Genomic DNA, 364 nt, shown 5'->3' with positions numbered 1-364 from the left:
GAGAGCTGGAGTGTCACGATTCACGTTCGGTTGATCACCATACAACTCGGACCAGAAAGCTTCTACTTGCTCGATGGATGGGGAATCGCCAGAAACAGATGTCTTAGGTGTCAGAAAGCGTGAAGGACTTAACCGAAACAAAGAGTTATCGGTAAGCCGCTTCAGCTTTTTCTCTAGTGACTTTTTAGCAGTCACTAGAGCCCGCAACCTGTTAAGGGAACCTTCTTTGATATTAAGAAGATTCTCCTTATTCAGTGTGTGATGCTGATAGCGTAGTCCAGCCGCAATGCGGCGGACTTTGGATGTAAATGCTTTACGTGCATTTACATACTCAATCACACACTGAATGCGGGAGACATGTTTC

The sequence above is a fragment of the Microplitis demolitor genome, chromosome 8 (assembly GCF_026212275.2).
Source record: "Microplitis demolitor isolate Queensland-Clemson2020A chromosome 8, iyMicDemo2.1a, whole genome shotgun sequence".
In the NCBI taxonomy this organism is placed as follows: Eukaryota; Metazoa; Arthropoda; class Insecta; order Hymenoptera; family Braconidae; genus Microplitis; species Microplitis demolitor.
The sequence above is the reverse complement of the archived record's forward strand: the minus strand, read 5'-3'. Positions refer to the sequence as shown.